This window comes from Pleurodeles waltl, chromosome 8 (genome assembly GCF_031143425.1).
Source record: "Pleurodeles waltl isolate 20211129_DDA chromosome 8, aPleWal1.hap1.20221129, whole genome shotgun sequence".
NCBI lineage: Eukaryota > Metazoa > Chordata > Amphibia > Caudata > Salamandridae > Pleurodeles > Pleurodeles waltl.
The window spans coordinates 1,368,905,507-1,368,932,998 of NC_090447.1; the positions used below are offsets into that span (position 1 = coordinate 1,368,905,507).

General features: G+C 44.0%; 1 protein-coding gene across 4 annotated transcripts in view; it reads right to left on the reverse strand.

Moving 5' to 3' along the window:
• Nucleotides 1-27,492, reverse strand: part of CNTN5 (contactin 5) — a 3,179,309-nt gene that overhangs the window by 2,799,560 nt on the left and 352,257 nt on the right. The window contains exon 1 of one of the 4 annotated variants that reach the window (XM_069202392.1): nt 25,556-25,635. The exons of 2 other annotated variants lie outside the window; for them this stretch is intronic. The gene's annotated coding sequence lies outside the window, so the exon portion shown is untranslated. Of the gene's footprint in view, nt 1-25,555; nt 25,636-27,492 lie in introns of those variants that run through there. One more of the 4 variants, XM_069202390.1, reaches the window with a different exon arrangement.

Below are 27,492 nucleotides of genomic sequence, written 5' to 3' on the forward strand. Positions count from 1 at the left end.
GAAGAAGAGCCGTCTGTTGAGGTATTCTGTTCTGGTGTGGCACAGTGCCTTGTGAGCGTGGGTGAGGAGTTTGAACGTGGTTTTCTTGTTGACGGGGAGCCAGTGTAGGTCTCTCAGATGGGCTGTGATGTGGCAGTGGCGGGGGATGTCCACTATGAGGTGTGCGGAGGCGTTCTGTATGCATTGCAGTCTTTTCTGGAGCTTGGCCATTGTTACTGTGTAGAGGGCATTGCCGTAGTCCAGTTTGCTGCTTACGAGGGCTTGGGTGACCATCCTTCTGGTTTCAGTGGAGATCCATTTGTAGAGCTTCCAAAGCATGCGGAGGGTGTTGAAGCAGGAGGAAGAGATGGCATTGACTTGCTGGGTCATTGATAGTGATGAGTCCAGGATGAATCCCAGGTTGCATGCGTGGTTGGTGGGTGTTGGTGTGGTTCCCAGTGTGGCAGGCCACCAGGAGTCGTCCCATGCGGAGGGGGTGGAGCCGAGTATGAGAACCTCAGTTTTTTTGGAATTCAGTTTCAGGCAGCTGTTGTTCATCTATTCAGCGATGGCCTTCATTCCTTCGTGGAGGTTGGTTTTGGCGTTGGCAGGGTCCTTGGAGAGGGAGAGGATCAGCTGGGTGCCATCGGCGCATGAGACGATGTTGAGGCTTCAGAGCGGAATGGAGGGAAGCGGACTCTCTGAGTTCTGCTGGTGAGGAAGGAGGTGATCCAGTCCAGGGCTCTGTCGCGGATATGGTTAATTTAAGATGTGTTCATAATTGCTAAAGGTATTTTAGTCTATCTCTTCAAAATAAAAAAATCTAAGTGTTTTGTTTTTGACAGTAGCACTCCAGTTAGTTAATTCAGTTCATTGGACAGACAATTTCAGAGTAATGCAATTGTACTCTTTGCCAAATATGAATTCTGAGTCCCTAGAATGGGGATGTCACCATTGCCACACTACATCTGTAAAAAGTCCAATGCTCTTCACACTTGCTTTTCTGTTGCCTCACATTTTTACCTCAGCTAGCCTGAATCCTTACATGTGCAACCCCACCATAAAAACCATAGCATTACTCTTAAGTTTTAAAAACCCCATCCAGTCCTGTGCGGATATATGAGCATTGTGCAAGCATGGGCGAGAGAGTAATCAGCTTTTGTGCAGTCATTGAGCATACTCATGGAATCATGTTTGCATCTCTCCAATCTTACTGTTATAGGTGATTTGAATTTTCACCTAGAGTTTTTGGCTTAAAAGTCACTGAACATCTAATTGCTAATAAGCTAAGCTTTGACCTTGAACAAACTGTTGTCACTTCCACTTATTCAGGCGGCCACACTCTTTGTGGCATTTTTACTAATAACTCTCTTTTGTGTCCGCTCTGCCACTGTCTTTATAAGGACATAAAGCGATCTTCTGCACTATAGAGATTCAGAGCAAAACATTAGACACTAGGGGCCAGATGTATCAAAGGATTTTACCCATTCTGTGTCTATGGGAAAATGCTTTAGTACATATGGCCCTAAGGCTTCCCAAATGATTAAATCACAAGCTTGGCATAAAATTGATGAAAATTAATTAAAAGAAACTTTGCTAGATATGCACAAAGTTTGGTCAATGATTTAGACCTAACAACGTCTAATTATTCCAGTTGGATAGGTAAAGCTGTGGACTGCTAGCCCATTTAAAAATCACTGAAGTAAACCATCGCCACCCGCTACTCATCAAATTAAAACTACAAAAACAGAAGTGTAGAAAATGAACAAATATGAGGGAAACATTATAACCTTTGCGAAATAGATAAATGCAATGTATAAAAAAATATTAAGTCATGATTATGGTGTAAAAATCTAGGTACTTTACAGGTAAAATCAAAACTGCTATAAGTTCTGCCAAAGATCTATTTAAGAAGCTTAATACTATTGTAAACTTCAACAATAAAAAAACATCAGGCCTCAATCAATCTTTTTGTGACAAATTGGCGGACCATTTTTAATCCAAGGTAATGAAAATTATTACAAATCCACTAACATGCAAGTGGCCTCTTGTGACTCCTCGACTAATGGCCCATTTTTGATGCCTGAGACTCTTAAGGACTTTACCCCTTTGACAGTAGAGCTGGTAACAAAACGAATTGAATCAACTAAATCTGGTGCCCCTTCAGATCCCTGCCCTCCTAGAATCATACATCTTGTTTCAGAGACAACAATGTTACACCTTACCATACTTTTAAACACTATACTTTTGTTAGGACATCTCCAAAATCTTGGGAAAAGGCTTCCATTTTACAACTACTAAAGAAAACTTTGCTCAGCCCATATGAAGTAAGCAGTTACGGCCCTATTTCTCGACTTCCATTTTCAGCTAAGATAGTGGAAAAGGCCATGAATACTGAACTTGCCTCATTTCTTGCTAGTAATCATTTGCTGGATTCCTCTCAGCAAGGTTTCAGAGGCAATCACAGTACTGGATCTGTCCTGATTCGTGCAACAAAAGAAATCAGAGTCATCGACCTGCCAACTCACACTGAGCCATCGTGGGACACATGATACCAGCTAACTTCTCACGGTTACCCAGTGAGGAGCCAATAACACACGGTGGCATGGAAAATGAGCTGAAAACCACTGTAAACAATGGATTTCCAGCTTGTTTTGGATGCTTTGAACTGCTGATATTCTTTATGGGGTATGAAAACACCCCAGGACATTGGCGACACCACAGCATTTCTTTCTTGTTTTGGAAGAGGGTGTTTGTGGATGGGGCACAGACAAAAGTGCCTGCTAGAGTCTGCTCAGGACAGGGGAATGGTGTCTCGAAAGCACTGCCCACTCATCACTCTGTGAAATGTTTGTTTTAGTTGGCAGGTCTGGAGGGACAGTTGGCAACAGCGGTAAGGCTGCACTTTTACTTCTGGATTAGTCGGTGGCATTGAACACTGTCAATCACAATCCAAAAAGGGAGCACCCTGTTTTACACTTCAGCTCGAATAGCCCCAAAGCATCATGATAAGTTGGTGCGGCAAATGCCGTATCTCCGGACACGTGTTTCTGGCTTTCGGCCGTCATCAGCGGAGAACAAAGTGTGGCAGACGGGGATGCTTGAAATGCCGCACCAACTTAAGGTGCGGCATTTCAAGCAACCCCGTCTGCCACACTTTGCTATCCGCTGATGACGGCCGAAAGCCAGAAACACGTGTCTGGAGATACGGCATTCGCCGCACCAACTTATGGTGAAAAACTTTCTACAACGTTACAGCACTTGCTGCACCCATTTATGGTGAAAGACTTTTTGAAATATTATTCGAATTCATTCTAATGCCTGCATTTATCATGATGCTTTGGGGCTATTTGAGCTGAAATGTAAGACAGGGTGCTCCCTTTTTGGATTGTGTATTTAACGCCGCCCGTGAGCCTTTGAGCTGACGAGCTCTGGTAAAGCACCTGTGTGCCTACTGAGTAGTACAAAAACCTGAGAATACGTTTAGGCGGCATTTCAAGCAACCCCGTCTGCCACACTTTGCTCTCCGCTGATGACGGCCGAAAGCCAGAAACACATGTCCAGAGATACGGCATTCACCGCACCAACTTATGGTGAAAAACTTTCTACAACGTTACAGCACTTGCTGCACCCATTTATGGTGAAAGACTTTTTGAAATATTATTCGAATTCATTCTAATGACTGCATTTATCATGATGCTTTGGGGCTATTCGCGCTAAAATGTAAGACAGGGTGCTCCCTTTTTGGATTGTGTCACTGTCAATCACAAGTTGCTTTTAGCCTGTCTGCAGAGTATAGGGATTAGTGATTCTGCCCTAAACCTTTTAAGTTCTTTTCTCTCAGACAGAGAACAATCGGGGTCTCTTGCAGATTATGTATCTAAGCCATTCTCTCTTCTCTGCGGGGTCCCACAAGGGTCATCACTAAATCCCACACTATTTAATGTGTATGTTACACCATTGGCAAAGCTGATATGCTCCTATGGGTTCTCCATAATTTCTTATGCAGATGACACCCAGATAGCGGTCTGTATCTAACGGCCCTTCTGGAGGTAGCTAAATTATTTTAAAATTGTATGCTGGAGGTGGATAGATGGATGAAAAAAAAATACCTGAAACTAAACACAGGGAATACTGGGGTTCTTCTGTTCGGGAATGTCACCTATTTTTGGTCCCTCATTGGGTGGCCACATGATTTTGGAACACTTTGTGTCCTGTTAGGAAAGTCAATAATTTGTGAGCACTTTTTGATGCTAAACTTACCTTTGCAGACAAAATGTATCAAGTCACTTTGACCTGTTTCTATCTTTTAAAAATGGTGAGAAAATGTTTTCTTTCATTCAGTTCGAACTCCAGAAAATTGTTGCTCTGTTGCTAACAAGAATCGACTATTGGAACACTTTATATGTCAATATTCAATAGCGACTACTGAACAAACTTCAGAACCTACAAAACACTACTGCTTGTCTCCTTCTGAATATCCCAAAATTCCAGTCAGTTTCCCAGGCAATAGTCGAACCACACTGGTTGCCAGGAACAAAAAATAATGGTCACTTTTAAGGCCCTCTACATTGCTCACAAAACACTGCATGACTCATGCTCGGAATACCTGAAGCCAAGATTTCAATCGTTCGTCACTAAGAGAATTTTATGATCTACATTATCCAAGAATATAGTGATTCCTAAATCTGAAAGGACACTTTGGGGTGGAAAAAGTTTAATCTCATTAACCAGAAAATGTGGAACAGACTACCCCTGCTGTTAAAAGCTCAGTCTAATCCGACTCACTTAGGAAATCTCTCAAAACTTGGGTGTATGCAAACTAACAGTTCCCCCAGGTTCCTAACACAGACCAGTCAGCTCACTATCGCCAAATGGGCATATGTGTGCTTTATAAAAAATGTCATTCATTCATTCATCCATCCATCCATTCATTCATTCATTTGGTGGTGTTTTATGTCCAGGGGGCGCCTGACGACAGTGTACCACTAAGCGTACCGTTCAAATGCCTAGCAAATAGAAACAGTACATACATATAAAAATGGACTCTGTGGTGAAACCAGGCTGTTGTGGCCATTAGTGCACAACACGTGAAAACGTAGAGGGAGGAAAGGCTAGATGGGTTAAAAGCAGTCATGCAGTCTGTTGAACACAAGAGACCTGCACAAGTGTCCAAGAGCTAGATGTGTGAAGCCAATGCATACAATGTAAATGAAACATGATGGAAATGCCATATCTAAGCAGTGCCAGTAGGTTTCCAGAGGAAGGCTAACAGATGATGTCCTGGAAAAGCCTTGCGATAATGTATGAAAAAAATGCAAAAGGCAGAAATGCTAATACCTGGAGCCTGGGGAGGCAGCTGTAATGAGCCACAAACAGATACATTTGGAAATCTGTCATACCCTTAGGATGGTTTAGTGTTGTATATTGAAGTTTGACTCAGCTGCCCTCCCACCTGGGAGTGAGAAGGACTGGAGGTGCATCTCTTCAACCCAGAAACAAAGTGACTCCAAGGGTTTGCTGGCTTGCTTCCTGTTTTCTGAAGTCACAGGGACACAAAAGACGTCCAACTCACCTGCTACAGCTCCTGGACCTGTCTTCAATGAGCTCCTAACCCCCAAGAGGCACCTCGCCAGTCCTGGGACATTGGAAGTGGTTTTTACACTCTTCATGTAAAGCTTTTGGGCTTGTCACGACTGTGAATGGGCCCGCTAGTACCAGAAACGTACCGCTTGCCCAAAAAAGAAGCGCAAGCTGTCACACATTTGTCTCTTTGCACAGCAAGTATTGCTGCTTGCGACCACAAGACTTCAGCCTGCCCGTCCGAGATGCCTGGCCGACTCCTCGCATCCGTGGACCACGGCCAGTGACCCTCTCCATGCTCCCTGTGAACCTCTTTCCCTCAAATTGGACTGTTGGCCCAATTCTTGAGAAAGTAAAAGTTTATCTGGGACTATATTCAACCAGTGCTCCATTGTGGTCAGCATGAACCTTTGGATTTTACCCAATCTACCACGATCAGATATCCCCGATTGGAGTTTTTTTGCTTCTAAGCACTATGTTGCATTTTAATCTTTAAAAATTAATATATTGACGTATATGTATTGGATGTTTGTTGTTTTGGTCTTGATGAATTTATAAAATTAAGCTCTATTTTTCTAAGATGGTGTGGATTATTTTTGTTTTGTGTTTTCACTATTTTACTATTGAAGTGTTGCACAAATACTTTCCATTACCTCATAAGTTAAGCCTGATAGCTCTGTGTGAAGCCGACTTCCCGAATAGGAATTTCTAACACCAGCAGTACTCCAAGAATGGTTTTTAAAGTTCCACCTTTCACACTTTGCATTAATTTGTTGCACACACAAACACAAACTTGTGTCACATATTTGTATGTACTCTCTATTGTACCCGCTTCAATTTGCCAGTGACATGTTGTAAGAACTGTAGATGGCATGTGCTGTTTTTCTTTTTAATAAGTAAAGATCAGAGATTTTTGCTGAGTAGCACTGTTTAAACGTGCCACCGCTTCTTTCTCTTTTTTTTCAGTAAGCGAGATGGATGTCCTTTTTTCTGTAAGTAAACACATTTTATGTGTCTGGGCAACATAAAAGACATAACAAGAGTTCCTAGACACTCATCACACAACCTTAGGATAAAAGAGATGAATCGGATTCCCTAGGTACAAGAATCCTATCTTGGCAGTGATTCTGGAGCGTCTTAACAAACATTTATTTGCTTCACGCTGCACTTTCAGCAGATACTAGAATCCATTGGTATGAAGTGGCATTTCAATCATGTAAAGAGGCCATCACTTTTGTGATTAAGACGTGACACACAAAGCAAAAAAAGGTACAGCGATGCAGCATATTCATACATATTTTCCCCACTGAAAGCAACACGATGTGTAGAACATCGAACTGTTGAAATCGACCTACAAAGACATCGACTCCAAAATATCGACTACAACTTTATTGTCATGGTAGGTTTACATAGGTAAGTATAGGCTTACAATTCTTTATTCCACGTCTACGTATGTTTGTGATACATATAAGCAGATGCTAAGTTAAGAATATTAAATCTACAAATACCTGCATACAGTGATCTTGACAATATGGTCGCAGTTGCTGTTCTGCAGTCGGTCTTTTTGTTGATCGATATTTATGATCTTGTTATTCTACCATACACCCCAAAAAACAAGGCAATAGCCACAAGTACTAACAAACAGCTATTTAAAAGTAGCATGTTTAAAAAGCCGAAACAGCACAATAGCGCTTCAGCCTATCATGTTGAATGACCCTTGAGTAAGTTAGTGCACTCAGTTAGTTAGCACAGCAGTCCTTTACAGATGTTTTATGTTTCGATAATATTTGGTGGCCGTAAAACACACACTGAAATGATCGTGTCGATTTAGTGAAAAACTGCGACTCAATGTAATGTTGGAGGGGTGTGTAGAACGGGACACCCAAGCACCCCAACTTGTAGATATTGTGAGAAAATGCCCTCCCTATTGGTCCACACGACTTGCTTGGAGGGGCACTCACAGAATGTGAAAGGCAGGATATGACACATTTATCCTAGGGTTTGGCAGAGAAATATGAAGGATTCAGCACATTTTATCTTTGGCTAAAACATTCTTGTCCCTCCAAACACATGCAGGAGCTATAGGAAAATTGACACTGTATTGTGAGCCTCAGTTTTAAACGAGTTCCATCTGTCACATTTCACATGCACTTCATTGAAACTTAGAAGTCACATATAATCTTTCAGAGGATAGTTAGCACACTACTTTGCACTGCACAAACAAAAACACTAATTACTATGGTAATCATCAATTGTCGACCCTTACGTGGCTGTCACATATTCCAGATGAGAGGATTAATCTATTTCAAAGCATCACACAATGGTGTTTGACCTGGTACCTAGTTTAGAAAGAGTTGAAGAGCCAGGTGAAACACTCTCTTTATCAAGAGAAGAGATTCAGCATAGACTTGAATAACTAAGGAATCAATGTTCACCTTGGCAGAGGTAGATGCTAGCCTTCTACTGTCAAGGTACCACATCCACACTCACTTGCAAGTTAGAATGTGGTGGAAGAGGTAAGGAAAGCACGAATCAGATAGAGGTATTCCTTTTCTGCCACCATGATTAAGCCATACCTCTGCCACAAAAGGTTCGTGTGGGTATGTCAACATGATTTATACACAGCCTTTTATGGTGGAAGGATGGAGGTGGGGCAGTGGTGCAGCCTGCCAACTATTAGTGTCCTACCTGAATCAGACATTGGTTTAAGAAATCCTGTTGGAAATGGCCTTCTGTACAAAGTCACCCCCAAACCTTTTGCCTTCTTCCTCCATTTGTTTGCTGAATTTGTGTTAGTGGCCTTAGGACTCTGTGCCATTTACCACTGCCAACGAATGCTAAAGTAATTGTGCTCCCTCTCTAAACATGGTTTAATGGGCATATACCTAATGGGCATATTTAATTTAATTATAAGTCCCTTGTAGAGTGGTATCCATGTACCCAGGGCCTGCAACACTTATTGTGTCACCTACTTAAGTAGCCCTCCAAAACGTGTTCGAGGCCAGCCATTGCAGCCTGAATACAGTGTCACACTGCCATGTTGTCTTGGCATTTACACACCCTTGCCATGCCTTAAACTCCCCTTTTATTACAAATGTCACCCCTGAGATAGGCCCTAAGCACCCCATAATTCAGGATGCTGTGCAATTAAAAGGTCGGACATGTATGTTTTAATTTTTACAGCTCCTGGTAGTGAACAATTCACAAATTTGTTTTTTCACTACTGCGAGGCCTGCCCTTCCTTTGGAATAACATTGGCATTCCTCATTACATTTAATAAGCTGCAATTTCTAATTTTAGCGAAGATAGATACAAATCAGGTTTGGTAATGATGAACCCTCTTTAATGGTAAAGTCGGATTTTTCCTTACAATTTTGAAAATGCCACTTTTAGAAAGTTGTTATTTTAGTGCCCTTAACCCGTTGTGCCTGCAGCCTGTCTTGTGTCACAAGACTCAGTGTAGCTCTCAGACTTTGTGAATTCCTCACAGACAGTCACACAATAGTGGGACTAGGTGTGCCTCAATGGGCCATTAACTTGCATGATGGGGGAGGTGGGGCAGAGCAGAGCACAGTGCCACTTGCCTACTTGCATCTGAATAGGCTGAGCCCAGTCTCCTCACAATTGTCCTAACAACCCTGTATTATCATTGAAGCCAGTTTGAAGCAAGGGCAGGTGACTCAGGAAATTCCAAAATCTTCAAAGAACCTTTCCAGAAACTTCTTCCACCTTCTAGGAGAAGGACACCAGGGTATAAAAATAGGACCTTCAGACTCACTCTTGAGTTTACTACTGGACCGTGGAAGGATTCTAAGAGGGTTGCATTCTTCTGTGACCTGCTATGCACTCTGCCAGACTTCTGCTGTTCCTGGGAGGACTGCTTTTCTGCTTGGAGCCGGCTTCTACACCTGCACCCAGGAAAAGTAACTCCAAGAGCCACTTTGCTGGTATTCTGTCCAGAGCCACAGGAACATAAGAGGCTCTCACCATCTTGAACCTGCAGTCTGAGTGAGTCCTGAACCCCCAAGATGTCTCGATGCACTCCTGGATCCTTGTTTGTGGTGCTAAAGGAGATCAGATGTCCACAGTTGGCGCTTTTATCTTTTAGGTGCTATTTTGAACTTTAACATTTAAAGATTCATAACTCTGGTTCTAGTGAATGGATTTTGGTTGCTTTAGGATCAAATAATTTATTAAAATGTACTCTATTGTTCTAAGTTGGTTTGTGATTTTTCTTGTTCTGTGTTTTCACTTTATTACTGATTGTGTACTGCATAATTACATTACACATTGCCTCTAAGTTAAGCCTAACTGCTTTTTGTACCAAGCTACCCAGGGTTAAGCACAGATTAATATAGTGACTTTTTTGTGGTTCACTTGCAAGGGACTATGTCTGTTGCTTGACCAGGGCTCACACCCCTCTCAACCAACAACCCAATTTCTCACATTGGTTTTCAGAGGTGTGGATCAGGACTTGTAGTTGTGCAGAATCATGTTTAAAAATTCTACTTTTTCTCTAAATTTCTCATTTTAAATAATAATGTGACTTCTGCTTCACCTTCATCAACTTGGGACTCTTTTGTTGTTGCACCAGTGATACCTTTCGTGAGGGAGTAACTCTTGATCTCAACTACCTATCATCCTACAATTTGAAGAAGCTGAAGGATTCCCGCAAAAAGAAGGGGCTGAACGTGGGCAGGAATGTTTCCAAGGTGGGTCTACAGATAGCCTTCCAAGCCTATGAGGAAGTAAAGAGGCTGCAAGCAACAACAGAGGAGAAGAAACCTGAGCTACAGCTAGGACCCCCTGCCTCCAGAAAGGGAATCAGGATGCCCAGGATGGGTCAGGGAACAATGGGCCTCATTCTGACCCTGGCCGGCGGCGGTAGCCGCCGGCCTGGCGGGGCCCGCCAGAATACCGCTGCGCGGTCAAAAGACCGCCGCGGGTATTCTGGGTTTCCCGCTGGGCTGGCGGGCGACCGCCAGAAGGCCGCCCGCCAGCCCAGCGGGAAACCCCCTTCCATGAGGATGCCGGCTCCGAATGGAGCCGGCGGAGTGGAAGGGGGGCGACGGGTGCAGTTGCACCCGTCGCGATTTTCAGTGTCTGCATTGCAGACACTGAAAATCTTTGTGGGGCCCTGTTACGTGGGCCCCTGCAGTGCCCATGCCATAGGCATGGGCACTGCAGGGGCCTCCAGGGGCCCCACGATACCCCATACCGCCATTCTCTTCCCGGCGGCCAAAACCGCCAGGAACAGGATGGCGGTATGGGGGTCGGAATCCCCATAGGATTCCCCAGGGCAGCGGGAAACCGGCGGTACACCGCCGGTTTTCCGTTTCTGACCGCGGCTGTACCGCCGCGGTCAGAATGCCCATGGGAGCACCGCCAGCCTGTTGGCGGTGCTCCCGCGGTCGTTGGCCCTGGCGGTTTTTACCGCCAGGGTCAGAATGACCCCCAATGTGTCTTCCAGGGGCCTATCACAGATGTAGTTGGATATCACACCATGGAGTGCTACAACATGGCTGAGCTGAGGAAGGGGAGCAGGGAGAGGGTACTCAAAATCCCCAAGGGTTATCCAAAGTTTGAATATCAGAAAGCCATTAAAGCCTGGAGGAGGTCCATAGAATGCAAGCTGCACCACAGGAAGAGTCTTAGTAGGACTACTTTGCCACTGTAGAGAACGCAGAGCCTGGATTTATCTGACCTCAGAATCAGGGCCCCAAGAGTAAAATGACCCAGAGAAGGATGAGGAGGAAAAGAAAAATGACTTAGCAAAGGCTTGAGAAGAGAGGGGGAGCCCATAGAGGTGGAGTCCCCTGCTGGATTCAAAGCAGGGAGCAGTGCCCTCTCCCAATCCCTGTCTCTTAAGGAATGGAAGGACATACAAGTTGAGAGGTACCTGAGGCAGCATCTGGCCCAACTGGCTGCATAGAAGAACAAGGCTGAGGCACAGAGGACCTTGAAGAAAAAAAGACTGAACATGGTTCAGAAGAGGATGGCCCATGAGCTCAGTCTCAATGAACTGGACTTGAAGATCAAACAGCTGACCGAGACCTGCAAAAATGGTGGCAGTAAAACAAAAATGTCCACTGCTGAAGGAAAGGTCCACATATCTGGAGACTTGGTGCCTGACTTCAAGGAAGGGGTGACATAGGCAGGTGGTTTGAGGCATAAGAGGTAGCTCTAGAGATACAGAGGATTCCGTGGGGAGGGTTGGGGAGCTGGCCTTTGAAATCATATTCCTGGTGATGGTAAGGAGGCCCTTCTTGCCCTAGAGAAGGGGAATATGCTGAGGCATCCAACCATGAAAGAAACACTCGTCAAGAGATATGGATTAACCCCAGAAGAGTACAGGCCAGAGACTGTCTCACCAGTCCTGGCAGGAGTTTGTAGGTTTCTTTTGTCAGGCACTGGATGGATGGGTGAAAGGTAGTGAGGTAATCACCTATGAAGGGATAGACATAGAGCACATGTCAGTCACTGTTTTCCAGAGCTACACCAACACCTGGTTGAATGCAAGCTTACCGACCCCAGGAACCTTGCAAGTGATGCAGACTACTGGGTGAGTACCTGAGTGTCTGGGAAGACATTGAGGAGTGATCCTAAGGAGGGCGGTTCAGCTTCCTCCCAATTGAGTGCGGGGAGGTACCTAGTGACCCAGACAAGTCCAAATACAGGCCCTCATAATGAACATGGCAGTCTGGACCGTCATGCCGGCGGCGCCAATGGCATGGTGGTACAGACTGCCATATTACGAACGTGGCTGAACCGCCATGGTTGAAACGCCGCCACCTCCAGGCTCCCGCCACCAGGGCAGCGGTGCGGATAATGAGTCATACTGCACCAAGACTGGTGGAATGAGTGATTCGGGACCCCCTGTGGGCCCCTGCACTGCCCATGCACTTGGTATTGGCAGTGGAGGGGCCCCCATGCACAGCTCCATCACGCATTTCACTGCCCGAATCACGGGCAGTGAAATGCGTGACGGGTGCTGCTTCACCCGTCACAGTGCCACATTGCCGCCTGCTCCATTTGGAGCCGGCATCAATGTTCAGGCCCTGTTTCTGGCTGGGCTGGCGGGAGGAAACACTGTTTCTTCCCGCTGGCCAAGCTGGATGTTCTTTATGTGGCTGGCGGGGGGTTCTTCGCGCTAACAGTCTTCTGTCGACCGTCAGTGCAGATCTCATCGGGGAAACCCGCCGAGATATTAATGACCCCCATAGTTTAGGGGAGGGGTGCCATGTCCCTTCCAAAGGTAGAAGGGGAGGTTATGGTGGACAGAGACCCAGGATGACCCATTTCGAGCCCTAGTGCTTGGGCAGCTCTCAGAGGGAGGGCAAGCGTGGGGACCTGGTCTGTACCAAGGGACCATCCACTGATGGGAGCTCCACAGTGTCAGGAGATGCAGGTGGGGCAGCCATCACTAGTACCCTACTAGTTCTTTTATTTGGGCATACTACTCCCAAACAAGGGTACAGAGGCTCAGATTGACAAGTCTCAGTTTACCACCCCTGAACTGGAATAGAAGAGAATGGAACAAGGGTGCCTAACATCTGGGGCTGTTGCGCCTCACTCTGAGAAACCTCAGAGGACAGAAACCCCAGGGAGGACTGGGACCTGGCTTGTCACACTGATAGCCGTCAGAGGCTTCTGTTAGTTGTTGTACTTCTGGACAGAGCTTTCCATGAGTTGGGGACATAAGTCTGATCCAAGAGGCAGAATAGGCCACATCACTTTGTTGGCCATGGTGGTACTGTCTGCCTACTGGCATGCATCTGTGAGCAAGTTAACTTTAGGTGCTTCACAGATGGGGTCCACAAGTTGGACAAGAGTTGCTTGTGGGTCAGTTCAGTGGCTCAGGAGAGTATAGACAGAGGAGTCTAACTGAGCTTAGAATGCCATGGAACTGATAAGTGCCGTTGCACTAGAGGGCCATTGTTGACGTTCTATCATCTAGGATATGGGCATACGTCAAAATATAGATTTTTCTCCCCTGGCTTTATGCTGGAGGTGAGTTGTGATGGAAATGGCGTTTTCTATATGGCTCTCTCAAACCTCTTCCTATTTTATTTGCTAATATGTTTTGTTGGCCTTCAGACTTTGCACTTTACCACTGCCAACCAATACTAAAGTGCTTGCATTCTCTTCCTAAACATGATTTAATTGGCATATTCCTAATTGGCATATTAATTTACGTATACATCCTTTTCTTAGTGCTTTACCATATTCCCAGGGCCTGTAAATTAAATGCTACCAGTGGGCCGACAGCATCTATTGTGCCGCCCACTTATGTAGCCCTTCAAAACTTGTCCCAAGCCTGCCATTGCAGCCTGAATGCATTATCAAACTGCAATGTCAACTTGTCATTTAAACCCCCTTGCCAAGCCTTAAACTCCCCTTTTATTACATATAAGTCACTCCTACAGTAGGTAGCCGATAGGGAAGGGTGCTGTGTAATTAAAAGATAGGACATGTACTTTTAAAGTTATACCTGTCCTAGTATTGAAAAACTCCCACATTCATTGTTCACTATAGTGAGGCCCACCCTCTCGTAATATAACACTGGGGATTCCTTATTGCATTGAATAAGCTGCAATTCCCAATTGAGAGGAGATAGATATATCATGTTTGGTACCTACGAAACTGTAATGATGAACCCTCTTTAATGGTAAAGTTGGACTTTTCAATACAATTTTGAAAATGCCACTTTTAGAAAGTTGGCATTTTTCTCCCCTTAGCCCTTTGTGCCTGGAGTCTGTCTTGGGTTACAAGACTGGGTGTAGCTGACAGACTACGTGAATTCCTTACAGACAGTCACCAATAATGGAATTAAATGTGCCTCAATGGGCCATTCAGTGGTTCAGTGGTTTGAAAGGAGGGTGGAGCTGAGCACAGCCCCACTTGTACCTGAATAGGCAGTGCCCTGTTTCCTCACAATAGGTCTAACAATCCTGTATTGTCACTGCAGCTAGCTTGAAGCCAGGGCAGGGGAGTCAGGAAATTCTGAGAACTTCAAGGAACCTTTTCAAAAACTTCTTCCACCTTCTGTGAGAAAGGCACCAGGGTATACAAATTGGAACTTCAAACCCACTCTTCACTACTAGACTAATGGAAGGCCTCTAAGAGTATTGCCTGCTGCTGTGACGTGCTGTGCACTCTGCCAGACTGCTGCTGTACCTGGAAGGACTGCCTTGCTGTCGGTAACCTGCCTTGTAACCTCAGAGGCCAGCCCTGCTTTTGAGCCCTGCTTCTACACCTGCACCCAGAACTACCAGAAGTGAATCCAAGGGCTAGGTTGCTGGCCTTCTGCTCGGAGCCACAGGGACATAACAACTATCTTGTACTTGCACCTGGATCCAGCCTGAGTGAGTCCTAGAACTACAAGATGTCTCCATACACTCTTGAGTCCTTGGTTGTGGTGCAAAGGTGACCAAATGTCCACAGTTGGCACTTTTATCTTTTGGGTGCTATTTTGAACCTTAAACTTTGAAAATTCATAACTAAGGTTTTACTGATTGGATTTTTGTTGCTTTGGTGTCAGATAATTAATTAAAATGTACTATATTTTTTCTAAATTGGTTTGGGATTTTTCTTGTGTTTTGTTTTCACTTTATTTCTCTTTGTGTGCTGCATAAATACTTTGCACATTGCCTCTAAGTGAAGCCTGAGTGCTTTTTGTGCTAAACTGCACAGTGTTATGCACAGGTTATTTTAGTGACTTTGTGGTTTACCCTGCAAGGGATCGTAGATATTCCTCGACCAAGGCTCACACCAAACTTAACCAACAGCCCAATTTCTCACAAATCCCCAGTGAAGTCCACATAAATAGCTGCTCCTAATTTGCAGGCTAGGTGGAATGAGAATATGGAGAGAGAGGCAATTTTCACCAAGGTAAATTCATATCCTCACTATACTTATCCTGACAGAGCAGATGAACTCACTCAGAGTATGAAACTAATATTGAAGAGTTGAGGCTAACAAGCAGGTACACACCTCTCACACCAACAACACGGTTGAAGAATTTCCTGTTAAAGACCCCACAAACTGCAAGAGCTGATGAGCACCATGTTCAACCAGTCAGGTTTGTGTCCTCTTAAGAGCTAGCTCTGAGTGCTTAGAGTTTTGAACTGAGGACACAGTTGTAAAAGATTCATACTTTAAGGTGAGTTCATCTGTTTTTCCATAGGACAGGTGCAATACATGAGGGTTACCTGCTCTCTAGGGAGGGAGTACTTTTTAGTACCCCTGGAACCCAAGGCACAATGTCATTTTTTTTACGCCAAAGTGGGGCAAACTTACAAAATGTTATAAGTTTGCGCCGCTTTTGCGTCAAAAAGCGGCGCAAATGCGGCGCTAAAAAAGTATAAATATGGGCCTTAGATTCAGTTGTAATAATTAACGATTACTGATTAAATTAAAGTTTTTCAGTATTATGGTTAACACTGATGGCCGTTTTAACATGGGTACAGCCATGCAATCAGTGTTTAGTTGTAGAATTCACTGGGATGCCTGCAGTGCTGGTGAAGATTTGTAAATATATGTGATACCTCACGGGGCCTTTCATTGTGTGCCCTTCTGACTGTCGTCCCTTGTTTACCACCACCTTGTTGTTGAATGGTCTACTTTAGTTAGCAGTACAGCTCAACAAGGAGATACCAATGTTTACATAGTTCGCGTGATGCTTCCTGTATCTGCCTATGTCCTTTGAAATTCCCAGTCTTAAAGTGCCATTTGTGCAGACTAAGGTCAATTTCCCCTTCTGTTTGTGAAGTTTGGGATTACAGGAGCTTCTACATTTGTCCAGCAGCTGGGGGGGGGGGGGGGGGGTGAGTTGGTGGGGGTAGCGGAACGTTATGTGTAACAGTCCAGACTATTCACCAGTCACACTAGTAACATTTGCGACCGAGTATCATAATTCATTCACACAATTGTTTGTCGAAGCCTAGGCCAGTAATGACTGGGAATAATGTTGGCAAACACTGTATGAAATGAATAAAATGTACCCAGGAAGAGCCCAACTGCATTTCACTTTAATATACCAGTAGGCAGAGAGACTCTGTGTCTAGATAGTCATCCATACAACTACGTTCAGCTGGCACCAGGCAGGCATATTAGCTTGCACCAGGCATGGCTCTGCCCGATGTCTCTAAGCAGGCTAACTTCCTTCAGACTAGGGGATGGGTACTCCAATGGATTCCTCCAGGCTCAAGGGTCACCGAATGGGTGATTCTGAGGCATTAATCTTCATTTTGAAGGCCTCTAATGGATTAGCAGCTCCTCATTTTAATGCTAAAAATAAACATCAAAAGGGGAACCTGGGACCAAAGCAAAAGATGGATGGGACAAGTTATCAGGAACTTTCGTCCTTATGGTAAAGTATCTTCGATTTGCCAATTAAAAATTAGGTTGGAATCGAATTGCTGCCTGGTCTTATTAGAATACGTAGAAGACAGTAGGTTATTGTTGAAAGTTGGCATACTCATCCATCACAGAGTAAACAGTGGTGATGTGGTGTAACAATGGCTACCCGGTTGGGCCTTTTTTCCATTGAGGAATGACCCATGCAAATGAGGCTCACCTCCTTTCACCACCAGTAGTATGTGAGAAAGTAGCATCTTTCTAACATGGTTACTTCCATTTTTGGCCTATTTGTCAGTATGTTTGACTGTTTCACTGAAATCCTGCTAATGCTCGCTCCCCTTTAAATTTGGTTGTTGGATAATGTTAACAGAGTATTCCACGCATAATTGGCATACTGATGCCTCCTTGTAAGTCCCTAGTATATGATAATTAGGTACACAGGGCATTATGGTTTCAAGGGATCCCTATGGGCTGCAGCATCACTTTTGTCACCCATAGGGAGCCCATGCAAAGGCTTCTACAGGACTGTCATTGCAGCCTGTGTGGAATGGTGCATGCACCATTTCACAGCCATTTACACTGCTCCTGATCACCTATAAGTCACCTATATGTCAGGCCTTCCAAACCTGAAGGCTGGGTGCAGAGTACCTGTGTGTGAGGGCACCCCTGCACTAGCAGAGGTGTCCCCACATCATCCAGGACCATTTTCCCGGACTTTGTGCATGCGGGGATGCCATTTTAAGCATGCATTGGACATAGGTCAATACCTATATCCACCTTCACAATGGTAACTCCGAATATGGCCATGTAAAGTGTCTAACATCTTGGAACTATACCACAATACTAAATCTAGTATTGGCTGTATAAATCCATGCACTCGGGGGCTCCACAGTGGACCCCCAGTACTGCCACACCAGCCTTCTGAGGTTCTTCAGGCAGCCCCAGCTGCGGGCACCTTACAGACAGGTTTGTGCCCTTCTATTGCTCAAGCAGCTTGAGCTCAGGAAGGCAGAACAAAGCATTTCCTCTCCCTTTGGAAATAGGTGTTACAGGCATGTGAGGGATAGCCTCCCAGAACCTCTGGAAATGCTTTGAAGGACACAGATGGTGCCCTCCTTGCAGAATCTAGTCTACACCGGTTCAGGAACGCCGATTTCCTGCTCTGGTGCAAAACTGGACAAAGGAAAGGGGAGTGACCACTACCCTGTCCATCACCACCCCAGGGGTGGTGCCAAAAGCTCCTCCAGAGTGTCCCTGGGTTTTGCCATCTTGGATTCCAAGGTGGTGGGGCACCTTGAGAGCACCTTAGTGGCCAGTGCCAGCAGGTGACGTCAGAGCTCTCCCGTGATAACTGCTTACCTGTGTAGCTGACCAATCCCCCTTTCAGGGTCTCTCCTCTGGGTGTTTCCTCAGATTCCAATTGCAAGACTCCAGCAGGAATCCTCTGCATCTTTTACTTCACCTTATACCGACAAAACCGCATCTGGACCCTCCAGGAACTCTACAAACTGAAAAAGAGAAGCAAAGATGACTTCTGCAACATTGTATCTTCAGCTCCTGCCAGCAACTGCAACTGTTTCTAGGTCATGCATCCTCCGAGGACTGCCTGTCATCAGCTGCACCAGAAGAATGAAGGAATCGCCATATTGAATTGAAGGAGTCACTTCCCTGCTTCAGCAGGCACCCCTCTGCAGTGACGATCGATGGTATGGGTCCCCTCTCCTGATGAAGTGCGTGGATCCAGCAACACGGGTAGTGGACTGAAGTGTTCCCGACGATTCTAAGGCCCAGCTGTCCAACTTTATTGGAGGCAAGAGCTTGCCTCAGTACAGTACAGTGCAGTATCTTGCAGTTGCCATGGCTAGTGTGCGACCTTACACGAAGTTCTTCAGGCACAACACAGCTCTGGCCCCCAACACTCCTTCCTGTGATGCACAGCTTCCTGAGTGGTTTTCCAGTGGTGTGGCGTCCCTTTGTGTAGTGCTGCATGGGCCTACATTTGCACCTTCTTTGTCCCCATGCTGTGGGGCTCCTGTGTGCGCTGCCTGGTCTTCTGAGGGCTCTCTGAGTTGCTGAGAGCCCACTCTGTCGCCCTCTCCTGGGTAGAGACCACCAGGTCGCTCCAGGTCCCGGGCAGCGCCATTTTTCGCTAACCACAAGCTTTGCGGGTGCCAAGGCTTGTTGGTGGAATCCAGCAACACAAACCAGACTGTAATCATCCATCCGGCGTGGGACATCATCTGCACCAACCAGGAACTCGCATCCATCTTCTTGGGTGCAGTACTGACTGTTCTCCTTCACCAGTGGTCCTTCTCTTGCACCTTCATCTGGGTTAGCAGGAGCTCCTGTTCTCCCTGGACTCTTCAGTGCTTCTTGGACGTGGTCCCCTTTTTCCACAGGTCTTCAGGTCCAGGAATCCATTGTTGGTGTCTTTCAGTCTCTTCTGGTTCTTGCATAATCTTCTATCACATGTTCTTGTGTGTTCTAGGAAACTTACTCCTGCTTTCCTGGGCTCTGGGGTGAGTTCTATTACTTACCTTTGGTGTTTTCTTCACTCCCAGCACCCCTCTGCACACTACACTTTCCTAGGTGGGAAACCGACATTCGCATTCCACTATTTTAGTATATGGTTTGTGTTCCCCCTAGGCCCATTGCTATCTATTGTGATTTTCACTATTTGCACTGTTTTCTAACTGTTTTACAGATAATTCTGCATTCTAGTGTATATACTGTGTATATTACTTACCTCCTAAGGGAAAATAGTCTCTAAGGTACTTTTGGCATTTATGTCACCAAAATAAAGTACCTTTATTTTTGTAACACTGAGTATTTTCTTTCATGTGTGTAAGTACTGTGTGACTACAGTGGTACTGCATAAGCTTTGCATGTCTCCTAGATAAGCCTTGGCTGCTCAGCTACAGCTACCCCTAGACAGCCTGGATTCTAGACATTGACTACATTTCACTAATAAGGGATAACTGGATCTGGTATAAAGTTTAAGTACCTTAGGTACCCACTACAAACCAGGCCAGCCTCCTACACAGTGTTAGACCTTTTTTGATATTCAAACTTCTGTGATGGAAGGGTAATAACATCCAAAAGACAATCAAACGTTTGCTTGTCTTATTTTGACTAGATTTATAGGAATGCAATGATGTGTCTACTGGCAAAGACTCATTGTTTTAGTGAAATGAAATGGTGGAAACGTCTTTTGATCGAAACCTTTTAATTGAACCTAGATAAATTAATCATTCATATGCATATCATAATATAGAAACTATTTAGGCAAGGGACTTGTCACAGATCCTATAAGTGGTACTTTTTAACACACCATAATGTATAATTAAATATTTTCCCTGGTTTATCATTACTATGGTGACTTATTTGTAATGTTTGACCTGAGAAATTATTAGTCAAACTCCTATCCATAAAGTTGTGGACAATGGGCTTGCTATATATCCTACTTAGTGAATGAATGAATAACTTTATTGTTCAGTTAATTAAAACTTACAGGTAAACAAATAAAAAATAAGAATCGTCACATTGCTAAAACCGCAATGAGAGCCTGTCTTTCCCTATGTTTGTGACTTTTTAGTGCCAGAGGCCATGTCCCCATTAGTGGCTTTGGTCTTAAAAAGTTCTTCATTTTTTTTGCATGAAAGTGCCTAGTGCATTAAACAAGCTGCAGGAAAAAGGATAAATATGGGTGTGGAACACACAACTAGCTGTAAAATTTAAACTCATGGTTTTCTAAAAACATTCCCTCAAAGGGCTAATTGCACAAGGTACATTTTAGTAGAAACAAAAAATGTGGAATCAGTGTGATACTTCTTATTTTTGTATTTGTTTAGTTGTAAGTTTTAATTAACTGAACAATAAAGCTATTCATTCATTCATACTTGGTGTATTTTTCACACTCCTATAATGAATACCACAGCTCTATGCTAGGGTTGTTAAAACTGTGCTGATTTTTACGTATAATAACTAGATTCATTATTATTTTAACCATAATACTCAAACACCTGCCACCAGGCATATGTCATAGATATCAGAAATCGTTTTCTTCGCTTTACTTTAACATATAAAATGATGCAGTTAGTCATTAATAGATTAATGGATTTAAGATGAGAACACCAAATATATTTCTATTCTGTTCAACTATTTTTTCATTCTTTTCAGTCACTTTGTATTCATGCTAACAGTATTCTACCAAAAGACCTACCACTGTAGAGTAAAATTGCTAGGCTACTGTAAAATGATGTTCTTCCCAATTTTTACCACCTGCTGAGGCAAAGAATGATTGCTATATGTAATGTCTCACTATCTAGGAGTTACAGCTTTGTTGGAACGTGTACTCATACCTCTCCAGCTCGACAGTTAGTAAATGCTCTACTATGAGTGCTGAGCTCTTTCAGCCTACATCACAATGATATATTAAGAACATTAATGAGTCATTTCTTTCCTTCATATGTACTGTTCCATAGTTGAAGATGTGTTGGAGCGAACTCCTCATCTAATTTTTTTTAACTGTTTCAGTAGCAAGTTATTTTGTCGTTCTGAAATAAGATACACAGCACAGACGAATATTCTTGTGCCTTAAATTTTCCTCTGTAAAAATCACTATTCACTCATAATTTGTTAAATTGGGTCTGTGTCTGACAATAGATTATGCCATTTGCCAGACATTCACTAAAAAATAACTTTGTTTGTTTTCATAGTTACACAATGAAGCTGATTTTTCAAAATTCCTATATTTCTATCCATGTGTGTGGAGGGATGCCCGTGTTATCTGTTGATGTGAAATAGGGTTCTCCACGCTCATTTGATCTGTCTGCTTCTCTGCCCACTCTAACACCATATACCCTGCAAAGTATACAAATTTTTGTTTCCTCACAATCAAAAATCATTTCTGTAGATGTCAAGTAAACTAACCAACATAAAAGAAGGGAGTGGTAGCACTCATCAATCATCAATCCAAGAACTTAAAAGAGGCTGGATTGTCTGTACAATACAAACAGAGCAATGACTGTGAGGTTACTAGCATCTCTGAAGGATGAAGTGGGAGTCAGCCTAATCGGTTCTATGTAGAAATGGATTTTGGAGTTGCTCAAGTTGCAGAAGACTGTGAAATTCCATGAACCAAAAGGTGTAGAATCTCTCTGGACATGCTAGGCCCACTGGATACAAGCAGTCCACAACCACAAGCTTGGAGCAGAAATCCAGTGCCTGGCCTGTGGGACTGCAAAGCCAAAGTAGGGTGCATGAAGAATTTAATATAGCCATGTCCCTAAAGTGACAACCCCCCCCCCCAGCTATTTTCACAGCAGAAGGCTATGGTTGTCAACTAGAGTGCAGATTAACATATTAGGTTTGCTGTCTCTGATTTTGGGCAGGCTTGAGAAATGTGTCAACTACTATTTTAAATACTTATTAAACATTCAATTCAATTCAATTGTGAATTTGTTTTTTTGATATATGTTTAGGAAAACTAACTTTTACAATGTTAACTTTCCCTGCCTACAGCTTCGGGAGGCTAATTTGCCCTAGTCTGCCAGTAGCTGCCCTACCATTGCTTTACTTTCATGAGGTGTGAAAGCTGTTTTCAGAACAGGGACAATGGCTTTGGCCTGGTGACAGGAAGGGCTGGGTGTGAAGCATGTGATACCTGTTAGCTCAGAAAGGACAGGTGTGGAGGTTCCATGAACCTCATTAACTTCAAAGGGTCAAGGGTGAGACCTGTCAATTCTCAGTTAAGTGTAAGGTGTGACCTACAGAAGGGAAGGTCTTTGTTCTTTAGGCTCTCTCTAGCCATGGGGAACCAGCCGAGTGAGAGGGGGAGCTAGTCCCTGAAATTATTTGGTGTTACTGAGGAGGAGGGGACTGCTACATTCCCTAAACACACCCCTGGGTCACCCACAGGCTCCCTTCTGGGTCAGAAGGCCTGCACCATCTTGGATTCCACCTAGAATAGAATTGGGCCAGTTTGCACTAAAATTAAACTAAATCAAACAGGGTGTGCTGCAAAAGTGTATACAGCTAAACCTGATAACGTTTTCTTCAATACTGAGTGACCAGGAGTCACTCCCACCCAAAGGCTGCTAAACTGTACAAAAGTAGGCCTTACCATTAGCCCCTCAGAACACTTTCACAACCTGCGGGGGAACATAAGGAAGTCTGCACCTGTTGTTTGAGACCTATGGGGAGACCTGAAGGCTGCAAATACTCCCACCTACACAATGGACAAAGAAGTGGATGCCAAGGATCAGTTGACTGACCTCCTGTGTGGCTACAGGGACATCACAAGCTGCAAAAGGCCTATTATCTGCAAAGACCAGTTGACCAGTTACCATTGGAACTCAACAGGACCCTACTTGTAGCCTCTGTTAGAGTAAGTTCTGAACCCTAAGTGCTGTCCTTGTGGTCCTGGGACCCCTGGCTGTGTCCAGCTAGACTTATCTATCAAACGCTGAAAAGGTGGTAAATCCCTTAAGTTGTTGTACTTCAGTGTCCGTGGACTGCAACATTTTGTTAAACAGAAGAAAGTTTTATCTTTACTCTAAGTCCCCGGATATTTCCCTTATTCAGGAGACACATATGAGTCTGTCTGAATTAGATAAACAGAAGAGAGAGTAGGTGGAAAGAGTGATTGCGAGCTACAGGAAGACTGGACCGACAGGTACTTAGACTTCCCAGAGAGGTCCCACTTCTACTATATGTTGTGTTGCCAATGTGTTTCACAAATTTATGTCACACTAAGTCCTAAAGATGTGGAAAGACCCGCTATCCCTCTAGATATTTACAAAAATAGACACTCTCAGAACAAAGCTTATTATGGGCTGGACATATATTTCGAATAATTTGTTTTTCTCCCAATTCTCTCTAGACTCTTAATAGAGTTTGGACAAATAAGAGTAGTGCTAGGCGTAGACAGGAACATGACAGTGATGCCAATATCAGATCATTCCAGTCCAGTTGACAAGGCCAGTGTTGCTGAAATGGCTGTTCTCTATGATTTTATGAGTGACCAAGGCAGATGCTTGTTTCCAGTCAAGGGAGGATCTGACTTAGCAGTTCAGGATGGACTGTTCCCGTGGGGAACAGTCCATCCCGAACTGCACTGTTCCCATAGGGGAACAGTACAGCCCGATTTGCATATGACTGGGTCCAAACTGGGGTGGCGTGGTGGCCAAAAAAACAATGGATTAAACCCAGGTCTTTGTGACCGGAGGTGAATGTTTGCATTATTCATCATTCCGTTCATTGTCTGTTCTTTTTTGCTTTTGTCATCCCAAGTGGGAATGGTATGCCCACACGAGGGTCCTGTGCTCACTACACCACTGGATTTAAGCTAGACTGGCTGATGAAGGGTGATACCCTGAAACCGGTCCCAGGATGCTTGTTTTCGGTCCAGGGAGGACCTGGCTTGGTAGTTCAGGCTGGATTGTTCCCATGGGGAACAGAGTCAAGACTGATTTGCATATAGTTGGGTCCAAACTGGGGTGGCGTGGTGGGCAAAAAACAATGGATTAAACTCAGATCTTTGTGACTGGGGGTGAATGTTTGCATTGTTCAGCATTCTGTCCATCATCTGTTCTTTTTTGCTTTTGTCGCCCCGAAGTGGGAAGGGTATGCCCAGACGTGGGTCCCGTGCTCATTGAGCCTCTGGATTCAAGCTAGCCTGGTTGATGAAGGGTGATATCCTGAAACCGGTCCAAGGATGCTTGTTTTCGATCCAGGGAGGACCTGGCTTGGCAGTTCGGGCTGGACTGTTCCTATGGGGAACAAAGTCACGACTAATTTGCATTTGGCTGGGTCCAAACTGTGGTGGGCAAAAAACGATGGATTAATCCCAGATCTTTTCGACTGGGGGTGAATGTTTGCATTGTTCAGCATTCTGTCCATCATCTGTCCTTTTTTGTTTTCGCCCACAGTCTCATGGCACCTCGCACACCCAAGGACAGAAGCTACACTTTCATGTCATGTGAACATGGCACATACAATAGAACTGACTATGTTTTGAGATTTAACACAACTCTCACATGCTCTTCACTCCTTGATACTAAAGGGTGGATTTTCCAATAATATTCCAATTACACTGAAACTTAATCTGGACTATATAGCAACATTGTTGAAATAGTAGAGGGTAACTCTCACTAGATACAGATCTCTAACAGAAGAAGCCTCTCCGAGGAACCAATGAAACAGTGTTAAGTGACCACCTTAACAATAGTAATAAAATATATTGGATGACTTGCGTTGGCTAGTAATGGAAAATCCAGCAACTTCTGGAGTAATTTTCTCCACCCTCCGTCCACCGCAGTAATAGGATAGTGGCTGTGTGTACAGTTTCTTCCAGAATGGTAACATCTCTCTTTAGTGCCCAACTATAAATTAGCACTGTTGGCATATACGCACATGCTGTCAATTTTCATTAGCGATATGTGGAAAGTAAAATAAAGAAACAAAGTCAAATGATGCATTGCATGCTGTCTCAGCTTCTAGGAAGGTCATATATGAAATTACTTAATAGTACATAGGCGACTACATGTGCGGACACTGGATGCATATGTTTTCTTAAATGCTTAGCAATCTTGAAGCATGCTTATATTTTGTTTTTCAATGAAAAACTCACATGCATTGACCTCGACACCCCAGGAGTAATCTGCATTGTTCATTCTGGCGTTTCATTCCCAGCATCTCTTTTTTCAAACGACATACTGTATGGGAGAGAGGTCAAGAGCAGCATTCAAGATGCTGAATATATTCATGGACCATGCTTATCAAAGGCGCTGCTATTCATCCCTATGTGAGACTAAGCGTGTTTGTCACGGTGCACAGGGCATTAAGGCACTGCTGCAGGGGATGAATTATGTATGTTTCTTTTAGTGAATCGTGGACTCTTTCAACAGACTTCACAACTATAAAGACGATTTCAGTAAAGCTCTCATTTGATGGCATGAGTTGCCTCACATTTTAAGAGGCAGCGTAGCCAATATCTCTTGGAAAATTGTATTTTTTCAAAAGAAAAGTCTGAAAATCTGGATAAAAACTGAAACTACAAACAAGAGGAAGGTGAAAGAATGATCGGGTGTCTTCTCCAGCCATATCAATACCTAGGCTACGAACTCAGGAGCGAAGCACGTTTTAATTATAGTTTTGATAAAATTCACATAATTTGTTTTCGCGTAATTATGTGAAATGCTGCAAAATTATGCAAAATTATGCTAAACACAAACCCGCCATTTATCCCCATCTTTCAGTATGAAATGTTTTTGATTGCAAGAGCACATTTCATTCTAAAAAAAAAAAAAATACAAAAAACTCAAGTGCCGCAAAGAACAGCTGCTCATATTCTGGTCATTTGTGCTGTACCCCTGCTTTTGTGCTTACATTTTGCACCGAACACGGAACAATTATGCCACATGGTACAATGGTGTAATTTCGGGAATTTTAAATTACAACTATAATTTGATATTTATAAAATTGCGCACGATTATGACACTGTCCTCTTTCCTAATAGAACTTTTTATATCTGGCATTTTTGTATGATTTACTCAGTGGAGGCATCCACTTATAAATTCTCTGCTAGCTCCGATGAAAATAAGAATGCTGCAGGGCTCGTTATTACCGCAGGTCCCTGTCAAAGATAATTGGCAAGTGAAACATCTTGCCTCCACCCAGCTGTATTGGCTTGTTCAATACAGCCGACGACGAGGCTGTGGGCTGACTCGGTGAATTAGCCCTCACAAGAGGTCAGAGAAAGAAAACCAAACAGACATGTTATTATCACTTTCTCCGGCTGCCTTAGGAGCGGAACGGGATACCAAGCACAAGCCTCAAATCCTATTAAAATATTTATTGGATGCTCAAGAGCTATGTTATCTTCTATTCTGATTCTAATCTTTCATGAAATGAATTAGAAACACACACAGACACTTGTTCCGCGGGTCTAAAGAGGGGAGCGATGGCGGCTTCCAATCAAGTCGCCTCGCACAACACCGTGAGATGTGATGAATGAGAATGGGAGGCGACGCACCGGAAAGCGAGCTCACCTGCTCGAGTGGCAACTGCATAACTCCAGGGCAATCCGCGCTACTTCGGGTTAGAGAAGGGGGTTCGGGATCGCCAGGTTGCTGGAATAAAGCGACGGTGGAAGACCAAACTAATTTGTGTGTCAAGAATTGACAAATTATGTGGCATACCGCACCACAACCTGTGGCGTTAGTGTTTTTCTATTTTATCGTGTAAATGCACATTAATGCAGTCTGAAAATAGATTCATCTAATTGTTACTGGTTTATCACAGTATCCAGCAAATTAAAAGTGACAGTCTTTGCATGGGGTCTGACCCTGTGCACCACGGCGCTTGGGATTTTTTAAAAGTATTCTGTGCCTCTCGCTTAGAGGCAAAGAGCGGCCTTTGTTGCTGAATTCTTCAAATTATGCAGAGGAGGTGACAGATCATGGGGCTAAAGTAATGAAATAATGATTATAAGGAAAACACCAAACCCACAGATTCACATAATTGCAGCGGGCTTGCTAACTTGGTAACACTTTCAAAATGTTTAGC